The sequence below is a fragment of the Barbus barbus genome (assembly GCF_936440315.1).
Source record: "Barbus barbus genome assembly, chromosome: 22".
In the NCBI taxonomy this organism is placed as follows: Eukaryota; Metazoa; Chordata; class Actinopteri; order Cypriniformes; family Cyprinidae; genus Barbus; species Barbus barbus.
In genome coordinates, this window is record NC_136750.1 from 2,410,270 (window position 1) to 2,428,485 (window position 18,216).

Here is an 18,216-nt window from a genome sequence, read left to right on the forward strand (position 1 = left end):
ACTATAACATGGAAAAATTACAGTGAACCCATGTGGTTCTTGATATATATATCAATATCACTTTATATATAAATCTCCATATAAGGACAGCATATATAGATGTTTTGAGTCGGTTTCTATTACGCAGTTAGGCTGCATTTATTTGATTTAAAAATACAGTAAAAACAGTCAAATTATGCGCATGACATCAACCTCGCACAAATTCATGTTTTTGTAGTTTACACAGAGACGATAATAGTATCGTTCTCAAAAACTTGCTTTCAAAAGTGTGTTGAAAGCAAAAAAAAAAAAAAAAACGGCAGTTCATGAACCCTTTAATACCTTTATAGGTTGGATCAATGCTGTTTTACATATCAGCTTCCTTGGAAAATTCCCTCACAGACGATTAACTTCCTTGAAGAAAACTGAACATGAACAAGAGCACAGGGTGTTTCTGTTTGCCTAAAAGCTGCTGTTGGCCACACCCACATTTTGCTGTTTACGGTAACTAGGATTGTCACAGACGTGATATGTCAGGACACATTTCAGCATTATCTGTCAGGTACTAGGGACATTTTTACTTGTATTCCATCCTACAGCACCTAGGTTTGTTTTGAACAAGGTTTTAGATGGTTTTCGAATAGTCGCTGATTCTCTCACAGCTGTGGTTAAGTGTATGTGAGATGTATTGCTTCCCGCAGTCCATTGTACTGGTGTTTAGCCGAACGGATTTCAGACAAACTAAGAGGATATCCATGAGAGTCTACCTCGATGGAGAATTGCACCCTCAGTGCTGAGAGGAGGGGATTGAAGCGAGGCTTTGTAACCCGCTGATCACCGGTTTTCCCAGCACCTGCTGTTTCTTTTGTGAGAGGTAGAGAGTGAGCAAGAGAGATGCTTAATAGATTGCAAAGCTGAAAACATCCTCTCTCCGGCTGTGATGCTGAGGATTACCAACACGTACAGTGAACACACACAACATCTCTCTCTCGGTCTTATCTAAATCTTCTTTAAATCCCAAATTGCTTGTCAAAGGGATAAAATTAGAAAGCAAAACACAGGGACTGGAAAACCAGATTGCATGCTGTTTGCACCTGGATGCAGCAATTAAAGGTCTGATGACAGAAGAGGATGTGTTCTAATGTGGCCTATCAGCACTTTCACACATAGATTAGTCTCTTCTGTCTGCGTGCAATTCTAATTGTTGCTTGTTTTGGGGAGTTTCTGCCTTTACTCTCCTCTTCAGCTGGTGAAATTCATGTTCAATCAGATTTAAATCTGGAGACTGACTTGGACAATCTAAGACTTTCCATTTCTTTGCCTTTATAAATTCCTTGACTGAACTGGCAGGGTGTGAGTTCAGTCAATATGAAGCACTTCCCAATGAATCTTGTGGCATTTTCTTGAATATTGGTAGGCAAGATGGTTTTGTGCCCTTCTAAATTCATTCTGCTACTGTCATCATACATTAAGTCATCAGTAAAGTTGGTGCTGGTCAGAGGTTTGCATCTTGCTGTGTAGCATCTGTAATTATGTGTCAAAGTCTCCTGAGGACAGTAGAATTTTTTTGTTTGTTTCATATTCATCTTTTAATCATATTTGTAAATGTATTAACTCCACAGCCAACAGACCATTTTGTCTTCACTGTTCCAATACTTTTGGAGGGCACATTATATATATATATATATATATATATATATATATATATATATATATATATATATATATATATATATATATATATATATATACACACACGCACACACACACCCACACACATATATATATATATATATATATATATATATCCCTATCCCCCTTTACATGGTTCAAAACCTGCATGGCTTTCTCATACTTTCTCATACTAAACACACCAAAAAAGACATTTTGAAGAATGTTGGTAACCAAATACTGAGATAGAAATAATTCCATCCTCAAAATAGTTTTTCACAGAAGAAAGTGTATTTTGGAACAACATCAGGGTGAGTAAATGAAACAGAAAATTAATTTTGGGTGAATTTCTATCACTTCAATGTTTTGTTGGTGTATCCAATTTAGGTTGACTTAGTAATGTTGAAATGGTAGTGAAATGGAAAATCAAAATACTCAAAAATGAAAGCACACTGTAATGATCGGACCTCAATCAGTTTAAAAATATACATTTTTGTTTTCCACCTTTCTGAAATATCAGAATTTGAAATCGGCCCAGTTGTGACATCACAATTGTGCTCTTTACTCCCGGTATATTATGTGTGCGAACATGATGCAATGAAGTTTGACAATGACAGCAGTGAGCATTTACTTGCATTTCTTAAAGTGGTAACCGCCCTTAAAATTGAATATTTTTGACAATGTCAATTTTTACAAAAATCTAAACATTTCTGGTGTAAAAAAATCTTAAAAAAATTAATAATAAAAAAAATAATAACACTAATACATAATAACAAAGATATGAAAATGTATTTTATGGCACCTTTAAATAATGGTTTCAACTACAAAAAAACAACATTTAGATGCTAACACATGAAGCACCTTTCTTCAACGTAGCTACATACAGTGTTGGGGAGTAATTTGTTACTCAATCACAATTTAATTACAAAATAAATGTAACTGTAGATAAGAGCTGATAAAAGAGCTGATAAAATGTAAAAACTGTAACATGAATGCAATGTAAGTCGCTTTGGATAAAAGCGTCTGCTAAATGCTTAAATGTAAATGTAAACTGTAATCAGTTATAAATGTGTAATTACATTACAGTTATGAAATTGTTAACAATTGCAAAGGGGATTAAGTCTGAATATTTTCACACACACACATCATTGATTTCTTTCCCAAATTACATTGACTGCTCTAAAATATGAGAGACAAATATTTCAGGAATTTAGGACACATAATAGACCACATGCTTATTTGATAACTGTTTTATTTCTGATTTGGGTTTATATATATATATATATATATATATATATATATATATATATATATATATATATATATATATATATATTTATATATATATTTTTTTTTTTTTTTTTTATGTATTGTTAGATACCAGTGTTTCCTCTTATAGCTATGCAAGGATTTAGATTCAAAAACAGTATCACAAATATTAAACTATATATTATGATTTCAAATCTGTATTTAACCATTATTGTATTTAACAATCTCTAAAAAGAGGTGCTAAAGTCTGATTTTGTGGTGTGCTTTAAAATTAAATTATTATAGTCTTAATTCACGTGAAGAAGGATTTTGAAAGTCTGACAGTAATCAGCATTGAGCACTACTGTAATGTTAACTCAGCCTGCTCTCAATGTTTTTAAAACAATCAACAGTTGAAAACATTTGTAAGAAATTAATCAAAGTAATCAAAATCAGAAGTAATCAAAATCAGAAGTAATCAAAAATAATCCAATGTAATTAATTACATTAATAAAGTAATTGAATTTCACTATTTATTGCATTTTAAATAGGGTAACTTGTAATCTGTAACCTATTGCATTTCCAGAGTAACTTTCCCCAACACTGGCTACATGTGATTCAGTCATATTTATAAATAATTCATCACAACACTTTCATAATACATATTGTTATACTGTTCTATTGTTCAGCTTTACAGAGAATAGAACATTTCACCAAAAATTAAGCATTTGCATTAATTTCTCCACCCTCCTATTTCCAAATAGATGGACATAGACTGGAGTAGAATCTGCTCTTTTCCATACAGTGAACGTGAATGGTGACCATAGCAAGATTAATGATGAATATTTAAAATATTGTTTTGTTCAGTATTTAAAGGTATCATATTCCTTCAAATGATTATCCCTTTAATATCCCCAGTAAGCATGTCAATGGCAACAATGGCAAGGAAAAAGAATGCATTTGAGTTTGTCTTGACTAACGCTATTAGTGGACATCAGGGTGAATAAAAGTGGTAAAAAAAAAATGTACGGTGTGACCCCTTTAATAAGTGCCGTGCAAGTGTATTGTTGTAGCTCATCTATTCTGTGTACTCTGCGCTCAGGGAGAGTCCGGCGGCTCCGGTGGAATCATCTAACCGCTCTGGGGAATTTCCTCTGAGAATTTCCTCCTAAACAGCCCATTTGTGTGACACTAGAAAGGCAAACAAAATTGTTTAAACCCTTTATTTGCATTTGCACCTTCACCCCCCCACACACTCACTATACGAAGAAGCATTACTACTGCACAAGATTGCCTAGCAGAGAGCAGTAAATTACAAAGCCTGTATTTCTCAGACAAATAAATGAATATCTCCTGCATTAGTATGCTGCTCAGTATGGAGACACTATTTGTTCTCTCCGTTCTCTCTGATAGTTGCAAAGGAAACACATTTGCCTCCATTAAAATGTGCTAGGTGTCGGTAATGAACCTCCTTTGCCGTCTGTCTGCACTTATAAGTTTAGATACCATGCGCAGGAAATAATGCAACCAATGTGATCCTGTCAGTTGTGCTTGTAAATGATTGTTTTATGTCTTTTAAACCGTTACAATGTTCTGGAAAAGGCAGCCAAAGCCAAGCATTTAACATAAAAATGTGTCCGTTTGGGACATGTTGCTTTACTAAACTTTCCAAAAATACAATTAAGCCTGCATATTTGATTTAGGCTGGTGATCCCAGAGTCCCGTTTCAGAAATTAAATTATAGATGGGATGTTAATTAGTAATAAACATTAAATATAACTTGAAAGAATGGAGAAAATTAAATCTCATCAGCTCGCAGGCCTCAGGGTGAGACGTCTCAACAGTCCCAACAAATCTTGGCTGTCAAATTACAGATTTCTGCAGCACAAGCTCAGGAGAAGAAGCCTGACGCCTCTGCTTGCCGCTTTTATGCGGTCCTGAGTCGGGCCTGCTGGTTCTGAGTGATCGAGCATCATTCCAAATCCAGTCATGCCATCTGAAAGAGGAACGGAGGATAGTTAGTGTGAGCTTGGCAAATGTTTATACCACAAGCTGGGTAATGCGGATAACTAGTCCAATGCTGTCAATCAGATGTCATAAAAATCAAATTAATGAGAAAGAAATTATAGCATGCAGGCTTATATATCACTATCCCACATTGTGTTCAGTTTACTCTATTCAGTTAAAGGAACAGTTCACTAAAAATTATTATTCATACACTCAACTTTTTCTCCATATAAAGGCATACAGAAATCTTGAAGACCTACAGTAGTCATTCCTTCCGCTTCATATATTTCGACACCAAAACATGATTTTAGTTATTTTGTGGGACACAGAAGATTGTTTTGTAGAATGTTCAAGCTGCTCTTTTTCATACAGAGATGTGAATGGTAACCACAGTGGTCAAGAAACATTTTCAACAAATAATAATTTCAATTTCCATCTGTTTCGCACACAGTGACTTCAAAAGACAAGGATTAAAGAGTTAGCAAATAGGCTACTGGAATGCACACACTGTTTGGAATAATTAAGATTTCTCAATGTTTTGGAAAGAAGTATCTTCTGCTTGACAAGGTTCCCTATCGATACTTCACTCGTACTGCATCGCTAGACGCTATGGGGAAAAACTCCTTTTCTCCGTGGACTGAATACTTTTTGTGTGACTGCGTGATCAGCGGGGCTGCAAAGCCCGCCAGAAAGGGCGGGGCCATCTGTCTATATAAGCTGGCGCTTCGCTATAGGAAATCAGATCAATTCTCCTTCAGCAATGACTTCTTCGCTGTTCTCATGACTCCAGACGCTCGCCGTTGACATGCCTCGCTGTGGATTCGAAGCTGCCTTTTCTTCTGCGCCTCCCTGCTGATCCAGCCCGCTTCACCGAGCCGCTTCAGCCGCTTCGTCCCCTGCTACCATCCGGCGAGCATACTAAACATTTCTTCTAAAAGAGCCGCGCCGTTGTTACAAATGCCACGCCATCATTGCGCGTCGTGCAGGATCTCTCTGCACGATGGTGACGGCCACTCGGAGTTTGTTTCGTGCCGGGGTTAACCCCACGCGGACGCCACTCTTACCGAGATGGAATGTTCACATTGTGTGAACATGAGTCTCGTGACTCTGCGCGCTCGGATCGCTTTCTTTTCAGAGAGCGATGCCACTCCTCGCGCCCTCCCGCTTTCTTCCTTCCAGGAACTTGCGGGAAAAAATGGCGGGGTAAAGGGATTAAGCGCTCAGTGGCGAGCGAGCTCACGCCGGCTCAGACCCTGCGTGCCTCACCCCCACTAAGCAGAGAGGATTCTCCCGTCCTCTTCGAGCACGCGGATCAACGTCCCTCGGTTGGTGCTAGTGACGTAATCTGTCGAGAGCTGTCGAGGACGAGCTATTAGATGACAGCATGTCTCTAATAGCGTCAAACGCAGAGGAGATGTCGGGCTCTACTATTGACCCCGCCCCTTCATCGTCTGCCGAACCTAGTGACGCGAAGCCAGGGATGGATGCCGAGCTCTTCTGGACGGTTCCCGGAGGTCCATGACGAACTTACGAAGTCGTGGCGTGCTCCGTATTCGGACAGCCACTGCTCTAACTCTTCCTATGCTGTCTCCTTAGTGGACGGCGCCGAAGAGAAGGGCTACGAAAGGCTGCACACTCTCGATGAGGCAGTAGCTGCGCACCTTTGCCAACCCTCCGCTATTGGATGGAAAGAAAGGGCCGCTCACCCCTCCAAGCCCTGCAGGATGACTTCTGCCCTCGCTGGACGAGCGTATTCCTCCGCAGGGCAGGCCGCCTCAGCGCTTCATTCCATGGCTGTGCTCCAGGTCTTTCAGGCCAAACTCCTCCAGACCATGGATGAGTCCGGATCTGATCCCGCAGTTTTCAGAGAACTGCGCAGCGCTACCGACCTGGCTCTGAGGGCTACCAAGGCTACAGCACAGTCCATAGGGAGGTCAATGGCCAATTTAATGGTCTTGGAGCGCCACTTATGGTTAAACCTCACCGAGATCAACGAGGCTGACAAGGTCCCTTTCCTCGACTCCCCGGTCTACCCTATGGGGCTCTTTGGACCTGCCGTCGAGGCCTTTGTGGAGCGATTCACCGCAGCTCAGAAGTCATCCCAGGCTATGCGACACTTCCTGCCAAAACGGTCCAGCTCTGCAACGGCCGTTAGTCTCCCCAAGCCTGCTCCAGCGCAACAGCCAGCTAAACCTGCACCGTCACCCGCTCAGCCTGACCTTGGACCCTGTGCCCCAGGCATCGTCCTGATCCGCTAGGAAGGAAGAGGAGGTTCAGTTCCGGGTGCCAAGGACAATTTGTTTGTCATAAGAACTGTTGTGAATCACGGGCCCTTTCCACAAGCGCCCTTACACACCTTACACGCCCGCTTATATAGCCAGATCGCCCCGCCCTTTCTGGTGGGCTCTGGCAGGCTTTGCCGCCATAGGCTCATGCAGCGCCGCTGACGAGTCATTGGTTCGTTTTTATTTACTGCACAAACCAATGGCCATGGAGTCACACTGCGTGATTGAAAAAGTCTTCAGTCCTCTGAGAAAAAGGACTTTTTCCCTATAGCGTCTAGCGACGCAGTACTCGTTCCCTATCTCAGGGAACCGAGGTTACGTTAGTAACCGAGTACGTTTTATTATACGTTTTAACAGACTAATATTTTTGTGGGAACCACAATTCACTACTATTCAAAAGTTTGGAGTAAATAAGAAAAGTAAATAAATAAAGAAATAATAAAATAAAGAAGCTCAAAAAACCTCAAATAAAATAATAATAAAAAAAAAAATGAATGAATGAATGAATGAACACTTTTATTCAGCAAAGAAGCATTCCATTGATCAAAAGTGGCATTTAAGACATTTACTGCATAATGTAACCCCCCCCCCCCCCCCCAAAAAAAAAACAAACAAAAAAAAAACAGTATATATTAGATAAGATCAAATAAATAAATAAATAAATAAAATGATATCAGTTGTCAACAACAACTGACAATTGATAATAAGAACCATTGTATTTTACTAGTATTCTACTAGTAATACTGATCACTCATTCTACTTTTATAGTATCACAAAACCTGAAAGAAAAAGATATGTATTCAAGTAAAACAAATGGTCATTGCTGGAGCAGAAGATATTCAACATCAACTCATCAACAGGGTTGTGGAACAGTTCGACAGAAGCTCTTTCCATCTCAGTTTTTAGAGACGCAGAGAGTTAGAGAAAAAGAAAGCAGGCAGCCCAAGTACTGAACTGCATTACTCCCATACAGTACCTTTCCTGCCTCAAACACAACTCATAGTCATCCGTCAGTGCAGCTCAACACCTCTCGGACAGATAGCAGCACAGTGGCATTCAGCACACTGGCACACACATTTATAATGAAAAGCGTGACGAAACTCCAGTGAAACGCAGTATATTTGAAATCCATTTCATATGCACTTCTCCATTCTGCATGTGGGGGCTAGAAAAGAGCATTCTAGAGTGTCCAAAAACAGTCATGTCTGAGTTTTGATTTCTGACATTTTTGACATTGCCTGGTTGTTTATTGCCCGCCTCCCAGGCTCTTGTGTCTTTAATATCTTTTGATGGGACTTCCCGAGGAAAGATAAGGCAGGCAGGAATCCATACCGCGTCGGCCAAGAACTGCTCTGCAATATTGAGACACTACGAAAATAGAAGCAATCCACTTTTCACCTGGAGGGAATTATCTCGCCTCGCCATAATTGTCAGGAGAAAAACTAAAAATCTAATCGATATTTAGATATCAAAGCCTGCCAGATTCATCAACATCTTTTTGCATAACCTCCCGTTCGACTGATGGCGGCCCTGCTCGGGCGTAATGGGGTCTGGGTTAAGACGAGGAGGAGGAGGAAGCGCATCAATTTTTCTCTTCTTCTCCGTTTCGCTCTTCTCATCTTGCTTCATGATGTATTCATTTGGCTCGTTACATAAAAGACTCACAATGCCCAGAGCTGATTTGTAAGAAAGCCTTTGAGAGCTAAATATACATATGGAAAAATACGCAGTACAAATATGCAAGACAATATCACCTCTATAACATCTGTTTGGTTATAAATAGTCAAATCATATTTCAGATTCTCATTAAGGTGAGTTGATGCTATGAGCCCAGGAGTATTGCTTTAATATTTAATGCCTTTCTAAATAATTGAGGATGTTTGTAATGATCTTGTATACAAACTGGTACCGGTATGTATGTAAATATGTGTAACAGTAAATGTGCATGGAAATAACATGCATGTGCTTCTTTGTCTGACCTGTGCTATTAATAATACATACAGTAGGTAACTCAGCTTAATTTATGCTTGATTTTTATTTTTTTTTGCAAATGTGCTATTTGCAATATGACCTAGCCGAACATTTTGTCATCCACTATGTGGGATGATATAACCACTATAAAATAAATAACAGTAAATTTGCTTGCAGTGAGATTTCTCAAGATTCGTGACCTCTGGAATTAACCTATCGAAGCTTAACTCCTTCTGCGGAGGCATATGCAAAGTAAACATAATTAGAAATCATTTTAAAGTAATTGCACTTAAGAGACATAAATGCATCTAGTCAAGTTTACCCTCTTTTGTATGCAAAAACACAAACTGTGCTCATTAGTGGCCTAATAATTATTCTCCCATCTTTGACCAGCTTCATCAGAGACTACTGGAACCTATTTTACACTAATTAACTCTAAAGACATGAAGCTTTTAAAATGTTGAAGTGATTAGCTGAGAGTACAGCAAAGCTTTTGAGTGGAGTGATCCTCAGAGCACAGTCAAACAGTTCAAGATCACGGTGAATACTGAAGAACCGCTGTGGTATATATATATATATATATATATATATATATATATATGACACGCTATATACCAAACATATTCGCAATGAAAAAACTTCTAATGAGGCATCAACGTTAAGCTTCTGTATTAAAGAAAAAACATTCTCCTTTTAAACGGCCATAAACAGCCGCCTTTATAGTCTGTAGCTCCTCCCCTAGGAATGAAGCATGGATATAAACTAATTAAAGGAGGCAAAGTAATTACGCTGTGAATAAACAGAAGCAATGGCATACATTATTTATGGAGACATTCACTGGCAAAACATATTGATAAAATAAGACTTCTAAACAACAAAAACAAGAAAAATCACACTCCTGTTGTTCCAGCTTCAACACAACCTGGTGCCAGAAACATATCTTGAATTATTTTCCGCTGTTGGCTAAAGGAAATTAAAACCTGGCAGAACATTTTTAAATTTTATGGAGTTAGTTTGTTTAGAATGTTAATGTGACGAGTGTAAAAAGACAGCGTCATTATGATGTGAAAATACATCCTGTATGAATCAGTATCATGAAAATTGGTATTGAGTATATAAGGCAACACATGCAAAACTGCTGGCCACCATATGTAAGTGTGCATTTGAGCTTCATCATATATCACTCACTCGTGCAGACTTTAGGATGGTCATTAGGTCATTCACTGTAAACACTACTGATATGCATCCTTTCAACTGGGAATTATTTTGTGTAATTAAGTGCAATGGCTCTATGTTTATGTCTATGTTTCATTCAGTTTCAATCGAACTAATATATATCAACATACTTCCCCAGCTGATTAATCACTAAAATAAGACAATTGTTTTATTTTAAATAACAATATTTCTGAACTGTTGTTTAAACATTCAGATGAGGCATTATCTAATTAAATATGCATGCAATTACATATAACTCAGAACAGAAATCTGAACATTGGATAAAGCCAGGTTAAAAATATTGTCTTGTTTGTTGTAGTTGAAAGTTTTCAAGAATACATTTTTGATTTCCATTTTTATCACTGCATAAATAAGAAAATCAGAAAAAAAAATCAGTTTTTAGGAAAAAAAAAAGTTATATATAGTCATATATACAGTATTATATATAAAAAAAATCCTTCAGAATAGAAATAAAATAATACAATGGAATGAAACTGGCATGTATCTAAATGTTACTGAAATTGAGATTTCTGGCTCATTTTAAGAAGACGGGCTTTAAAGATATATTGTATTTGTTTATTTTGGATCTTTTCTTTCCACTGTCTGAAATAACACATTTAAAAAAAAAAATTGCCCAATATCTAAAACTTGATCAGTGCATGAGAAAACTTACTCGGTTACTAACGTAACCTCGGTTCCCTGAGATGCTATGGGGAAAAACTCCTTTTTCTCCGAGGACTGAAGACTTTTTAAATCACGCAGTCTGGCTGCAAGGCCATTGGTTCGTGCAGTGATATAAAAACGAAGCAATGGCTCATCAGCGGTGCCGCAAGAGCCTATGGCGGCAAAGCCCACCAGAAGGCGGGCCATCTGGCTATATAAGGGGCATACTTCGCCATAGGAAATCAGATCAATTCGACTGAAGCGCCGACCTGAGTTGTGCAGCTGAATGGCATGGATGGCAGTACTCGTTCCGTATCTCAGGGAACCGAGGTTACATTAGTAACCGAGTACGTTCCCTATCGATACTTCACTTGTACTGCGTCGCTAGACGCTATGTGGAACAAATACAATCCCGCCATGCCATGAAGATGAACGACCGATATAAACTGGCCTTGAGCAATAAGGCTTAGAGGGACCAATTATGAGCAGGAAGAATCCTGCAGAAGGCAAGAGGACTGAACTCCTAGAGGTCCGTCCAGCCTAGATCATCGTTCCAACGGTCATATGTACAGCCTCAGCACTAGTAATAGGGCCAAGAGTGTTCTTGAAGAATCAGGCAATGCCTGAAAAGGTGCCATATGTAGAACCAGGCCTGTAAGCCCGGAACATCCAAGTTATAGAACCTGGAAAAAGTGGACGGCGAGGCCCAGCCGGCCGCCTCACAAATGTCTGCCATGGACACACCACTAGACCACACCCAAGAAGAGGCCACACCTCTAGTGGAATGGGCTCTCACTCCAATGGGCCTCTGGAGGCCCAGGGAGGAGTATGCTAGTGCAATAGCATCAACTAACCATCGAGATATCCTCTGCTTTGTGACCGAAGACCCCTTGGTGTGACCGCCAAAGCAGACAAAGAGTTGTTCCGATTGCCTATAGGGCGTGGAACGCTCGATGTAAGTTCTCAATGCCCTGACTGGGCAGAGAAGGTTAGAGTCGTTAGGCCCAAACTCAAGACAGGCAGGGCTTACAGAGAGAGCCTGCAAGTCACCTACTCGCTTCACCGATGCTAACGACAGCAGCAGAGCGGTCTTGAGCAACAGTGTTTTTAAGCTTGCAGATTGTAGTGGCTCAAAGGGGGCGCCTTTGAGGGCTCTCAGGACCGTGGGCAGGTCCCATATAGGGACTGTGAGGGGTTGGGTGAATGGAGCCTCCTAGAAACCTTCAGGAAACAAACAACCAGGTTGTTCCGGCCCACCAACTGTCCGGCTATAGGAGCGTGAGAAGCTGCCATAGCTGCCACATAAACTGAGCGTGGAAGGGGAGTGGCCCTTATCCAACCGCTCTTGTAAATAGTACAATATCACTGATATGTCACATGTCGTTGGTTCCTCACCGTGGGCTTCACACCAGACTGAGAAAACAGTCCACTTAAGGGCGTAGAAGCGTCTCGTAGACGGGGATCTACCCTGCGAGATGGTATTTAGGACATTCTCGGGGAGATCTATTGATTCCCATCGAGAGCCCATAGATGCAGGGCCCACAGCTCGGGCTGGGGGTGCCAGATCGTTTTGTTCGCCTGAGAGAGGAGGTACCGTCTCAGGGGAATGGGCCACAGAGCCTAGTTTAATAAGTGCTGTTTCCTCTTAACAACATCGCTGTCAATTTATAATTAACTCTGAGGCTTCATAACACTAATGGATCTTTTTTTTTACATTAAAAGAGGTGGAGAAAAAAGAAGAACAGCAACAAAGAAAAGACCCAGGAGGTGAAATGAGAAGAAAAGCAGTAGAGGAGAGACGTCGGGCCCCTGGTCGTGCAGCCTGTCCTCACCCATGAAGCCTGTTCTCTCTTGGGCTCTGAGAAGCGCTTTTCTGCAGTGTCTGCTCTCTCCTTCTTTCTCCCCTTTAGTGCACCCTGATTTTTACACTTTGGTAACACATTCCTGGAACCAGTGCCCACCCACTAATTACATAATTCACTTTTTTCTGCTCTAATTTAAAGCAACTTTGCAAGTTTTATCATTTATAAGCTGTAGTTTGGATATGTGTGCAGTCTTCTAGGAAGTTACTTTCTTCAGTGGACCTTGACTCATTAATGCAAGAGAAAGATCGCAGATGAAGCATTGCGTCATTGGTTAATAATATTAGCTTCAGCGTCAGAATGAGAGAGAAGGAGCATTAAAGGAATCATATCTGGGGGAAACGCTTAAAGGAAAGTCATACGGGTTTTAAACGACAAGAGGGTGACTAAATGATGACAGGATTTTCATATTTAGCTGAGCTATTACTTTAAGGTCAAAAGGACTAAGTCTGTTTCTCAATGTAAACGTCCATGGATGTAGACTTGATAGCAGTTACTAAACTGTGTTGACATTTAGTTTAGCGGCACACTGAATCATTCATACACCTACATTGCAACCAAATGACAGATTGACAGAAAAAAAAAAGCTAAAGCCCCACTTGAATATCCTGTTCAAGAACACAGAGATGTAAACTGTAATGATAAACTCAGGGACTAACACTAAAATATATTTTTATACATACTAAATATATTGTGAAAACAATAACCAGTGTAATCCAACATGAATGCTCAACAAATCCAAGTAATATTGCCTTTTAAGGAGGAAATCAAATGCACACCCCAAAATAAATAAATAACATAAAATAAAAAAATGGCAGCGAATGGGTGCCATCAGAATGAGAGTCCAAACAGCTGATAAAAAAGATCACAATTCAAAAGTAATCCACACCACTCAAGTCCATAAAGTAACATTATGTGAAGTAAAAAGCTGCATATTTGTAAGAAACAAATCCATTGAGGCATTTTTTTATTTTTTATTCAAACCATTCTTTCTGGCTAAAATACAAGTCCATAATCTATAACGCTTCCTCCAGTGAAAAACTAATGGCTAATATTTATATTAATAATAACTAATACAGTAATTAATGGCTTTTATCACTGGAGAAAGCAATAGGCCCTATTACAGATTATGGCCTCTTCTTTTAGCCAGAGGTGACTGTTTAATATTAAAAACGTCTTAATGATGTATTCATTTCTTACAAACATGCAGCTTTTCACTTCAAAATACATTCATTGATGGACTGGAGAGGTGTGGATCACTTGTGGATTATTGTAATGTTTTTATCAGCTGTTTGGACTCTCATTCTGACGGCATCCATTCACTGCAGAGGATGTATTGGTGAGCAAGTGACGCAATGCAACATTTCGCACCTAAATCTTGGCTTAAGTAAATTATCAGAAGTTTTCATTTTTGGGGGAACTGCAGTATTTCTTTGAGTATGAAAATAAAAATTTTATCATTTTCAATACAATTTCTTAAATATTTGTTATACTTATTTTATTATATTTTTGGTAACACTTTGGAATAGGGAACACTTATTCACTATTAACTACGACTTTTTCCTCAATAAATTTATATTTTGCTGCTTATTAATAGTTAGTAAGGTAGTTGTTAAATTTAGGTATTGGGTAGGATTTGGGATGTAGAATAAGGTCATGTAGAATAAGGCATTACTATGTGCTTAATTACTACTAATAAATGGCTAATATTCTAGTAATATGCATGCTAATAAGCAACTAGTTAAGAGACCCTAAAATAAAGTGTTACAATATTTTCCAATTCATTCATAGGCAGGGGGGCAACAAAGTAATTTTGGTTGCTGTGTGTGACTGTTTAAATATTTCAGTATCTTTTATTGACCATGACAAGTGCACGGTTCTTTTGACATACTCAACTCTTTCAGCTCTCCCAGCTTTTTTATAACTGAATTCACAAACTGAATTCAAAATTACTATGTCTTTTCCCTCACATTTTGACTCTAAGCATGCTTGTGTGTGCCTTCGAGCGTGTATCTGAGTGTTTGTTCGCTCTGAACGGACTCTCGCGATGTACACATACCGTGTGTCTCCTCTTCGCGGGAAGGCAAACACCAGCAGTTTAGCTGGAGGGTGTCCTGTGAGTCTGCTTCCCTGACGATCACCACGTCGGAGCGATTTACCAGTGCTTTGATCCATGGCTTGACACTGACAGGCAACGAATTAAGCAAATTATCTGCGCCACCCACTAGCCCAGAGCGGGAGCCTATCGCTGGCGCCGGTGGACAAGCATCACATCGCCAGTGCGGCCCATGCTGGAGCGTAGGCAGTTAATGAAAAAAAGAAAGAAAGAAATAGAGCTCAAGATAAAGCATGGTGACCCAAAATCTCTGAGTGGGCTGCACATAAGCACCACCTGCGCTTTTCAATAACACAGTCCTCTGAAGACGACGCTGAGATGGCCGAGGCGCTTGGCCCTATTGAGGCTCTGGACCGAAGGTTGGTAAACATATCTGATGATGTGAAGTATTTGCCCAACCTTCTGATCAGATCAGTGAAGCATGATAAAGGGATAAAGAAGCACACCGTTCCTTTGTTGGAAGCAAATGAGCATTATTTGCTCTACCTGCTGCCTATTTTGGATGCAAACCAATTGCCTTGTTCTGTAACAACAGCATATAAAAGGGAAGGAATAAGAAAATCCATAGCATTACATTTGACTCCTGCATGCTGCTAAACAGGGGCCAGTTAGATTTTAACAGTGTCACTGTTAACAAAATGAACAAACAAATTTCTAAGGACTCCTATTTATCAACATGATCAAAACTAATGGCATTTTTTTTTTTAAATGCACAAATCAACTACAAGCCTTATGTCACTCGACTGATATTTTATACTTTTTAGCAAGTAAAATGCCATTTACATGACACCGTATGTAAATGGCATTTTATATAGAAAACCTATGCGCTTGATGTTTATTTACTCAACAACAGTGCTTTAGGGGCCTGAAAATACAAACTTTTGAAAACAGGTTTCAAAGTGGCAGCCTTTGAAAACAATACCGCTATCGTCCCATGCAAACTATAAAAACATAATTTGGTGAAATCTGTGATCATTAGGTATTGCTGCCTTCACGTGCTATCGGAATTATCGCAAATACGAGTTTCCTAATCGGAAATTGGATATGAACGGCCTCTCAAGTCATATTTACTACTGGGAAATTCGGAAATAATTTTGATACCAGAGTTTCCGAGTTGGGCGGGTCATAAATTTTAAACATGGTGGAGGGGACAACCATTGCTGCTGTCTATGCTGTTCTCACAACAACTACATCGCTTTGTCTTGTCGCTAAAGTAGTGTATTTATAGGCTAGATATGAACCATAATTTGAAGCATGTTGTATGTTTTATAAGCAGTGAAATAAGCATGTATTTGACCAAAATTCCAGAATTGTCAGCAACTAGCTTTTGTTCGCGAATATCTGATGTGGTAATTGTTTTGAATGCGTTATACCCGGCCATTGGCTTTCTCAATCGTCCTAGGTGTAAATGTATCAGAAAGCTGTAAATGTCACTGATAAGTGGACCATCGACAGACATATGCGCACGTCCATTCTTATCAATGATGCAATTTATTATCAGCTATGCATCTTCTGGTAATTGTTAACAATTGTTTCAATTTTGCACAAGAAAGGCACTCAAGTGTCGTTCAGTTTTGAGTTCGCTGGAAAATCACAATGAGTAAGTGCACATTCAGTATTTTACAGATGTTAGTTACATTTTGTTAAGAAACGTTGGGATAACACAATAATAAAATATTCCTGTATGGGTTTATAGAAATTGTACTTTTGTTATGACTGTATCCCACATGAAAAAAATACTATAGTAATCTATAGTAAATACTATAGTGTTTTTGAACCATACTATAGTAAAGTTGATTATACTGTATATATTACAGTATTATTTTTATATGTGGTTGATAGTGTTAAAATATTGTTTATTTGTTATTGCCATTCTGTTTTCTCATCAAGTATGCAAATACTAAGGTCTAAAAGCCCTTGTTTAACCGGAAAAGCAGAAGGAGTTTGTCCGTTTTGTTGGGTAGAAAACGGAGATTCGCCAGATGGATGCTAGGCAACGGCATTCGAAATCCACGCTGTCTGAGCTTCATGTGCGGCTCACTTCCCCCGTCTGCGGGTCCTGAAGCGTCTGAACAGCGCCGCAGCTCTGACAACTACTACGTTCAGCAAAACATCTGAATAATCAAAAAACGGTTGGAGATTTTGTGGTGTGTTCTGCCGAATGTTCAGCAGTTCTTCCATGGTGAAACTGATCGTGTTTGACAAACAAAATACAGGAAAATCTAACAAAAACACTAAAACAACTGGAGAGCCAAGCACAATGGCTGCCATGTGTGGCACCATCTTGATTTGAACAGTGTTGTAAATATAACTTAACCACTGATTTCTAGTTATGTCCTCTTTTGGAAGCCCAAACAAAGTACTTTCGCTTTCACAACTAAACACAGCGTCCCCAGGACATGGCGAGAATGAAAACCATGCCCCCTTTCATTGCCTATACATTTGGGCGGTGTTTTGCAAATCTTCCCACACCATGACGTAGACATGTGGGGGCGTGTTTAAATGAGTCGTTTTAGGGGGGGCGTGGCAGAGTCTTAACTTGTATAAAGAATATCGCTTTGGTTTTAAGACTTTAGTCTTTGCAACTTCAGGGATCTCATCTATGCACAAACAGCTTGTAACACTCCAAAGATAAATGAAAACTTGAAATCGCATCATATGACCCCTTTAAGTTTACAGGACTATACATACATTTATTTATTTATTTTTATTTTTGAAAAACTTTGTTAAAATATGAGTATCAAATATAATCTTCAGGCATTTCAGTTTATTTGTACATCTCTCAATTATCATTGTATTGCATTTAATTATATGCATAGAAACTGTAGAGCTTTGATCATAAAACTAAGCATTTTTAACATCATCTTACTAAAACATTATTGGAGAAATAGAGTGATGACTGATATTTATATTTTATTTGATGTATGTTTGTTATACTGGTATAAATATTTAATTTATATACATTACAAGCATCAGAATTTTATCTTACTTTTTGCCAATATAAATATCAGCATCTGCATTAAACTGAATATGTTTGCTCATTTTGGGCCTCAGAATAAAAGTGTTTTTTTTTGTACTCCTCAAGTATGAGTTCAGTATTTCATAAAATATGAGCCATAAAACCTGATGCATCAAAACATATGTAAACTTACCTATTCTATAGATTCAAATTACACCACTCTTCTTTTTTATGTACCTG